This window comes from Phallusia mammillata, chromosome 2 (genome assembly GCF_965637545.1).
Source record: "Phallusia mammillata chromosome 2, kaPhaMamm4.hap1.1, whole genome shotgun sequence".
Lineage (NCBI taxonomy): Eukaryota > Metazoa > Chordata > Ascidiacea > Phlebobranchia > Ascidiidae > Phallusia > Phallusia mammillata.
The window spans coordinates 28,482,805-28,483,840 of NC_137253.1; the positions used below are offsets into that span (position 1 = coordinate 28,482,805).

The following is a 1,036-nucleotide window of genomic DNA, read 5'->3' on the forward strand; positions in this document are numbered from 1 at the left end:
TGTTTAGCTTAGGTTAGGCATATTATTTTATTCAATAACACCAAAGTAGGTCCAAAAACTATGCAAAGCCTTTACAAGGTTAGTTAGGCAAAGTATGTAGCAAAACGCCGCAACAATAAGCCAATTTGAATGAGAGAAAAATCTACAGTAGCAGCACAAAAGTCTAAAACCAACCAGTTTTTTGTAAGAATTTCCGAGAATTGTGTTACGGATGACGCCATTTCTTCCCACATATTTAAAGAACAAAACAATAACTAACCATCAGGTTTAACGATATTACCAGCACAATAACGTTTATCCACTTGTTTGAAAATAAGTACAATACAGTTTTATACAGCAAAACTTGCTCCGAATAAGATATTGATTTCAAAAAATTAGTTGCAATGACATTTTTGCTGCCTAATAAAAATGAATATATAGACTTATTATTACAAACGTCACACAACAACCTTTATCAAACTGAAGTAATATGACGAATTTTATTGCAAGCCTAATTGTCTCGCAACGATAGGCCCGACCACCTTCAGGATATCTCCTATATTGTCACGTAATATGTACACAATAGAAACAACACCATCGACAAGAACTTTGACCGTCTGATATATCCAAAACCCACAAGTTCCAACTATTGTAGTTGCTGCACGCATAAAGATTGCGAACCATCCAGAGGATTCTCCTTCCACCATTTGTCTATCTGGTGTCAATTCGTATCGCATTCGGTCTTTATACGAAACGTTTTAGAGTTAGGTATTATGCACATAAAGCAAAAGTTTATTCTAAAAAACAGGGTGTCCTAAATTCTTTGCATGTACCATAAGACGCGGAAACATGAGTAAACTAAATGCTTTTGCTTGTGTAAACAACGAAGTACCATAACATACATTAGCACAATTGTATCAAGACCAAGTCCGTGTTTTAAGGAAAAAATTGTTTGAAACTTACCTTGATAATGCATGTTCAATTATTTGTCACAATCCTTTGTTTGAGTTAATACTATTGCTGTCTCCAAAATCTCAAAATGAGCCGTGACAAACTG

The 1,036-nt window shown here is 34.7% G+C and overlaps 1 long non-coding RNA gene across 1 annotated transcript; it reads right to left on the bottom strand.

Moving 5' to 3' along the window:
- On the bottom strand, positions 1–1,036 carry LOC145215585 (uncharacterized). The gene is made up of 2 exons (XR_013857329.1): positions 943–1,036; positions 1–721 (listed from the first exon to the last, which is right to left on the bottom strand). It is a non-coding gene; the product is annotated as an uncharacterized LOC145215585 (long non-coding RNA).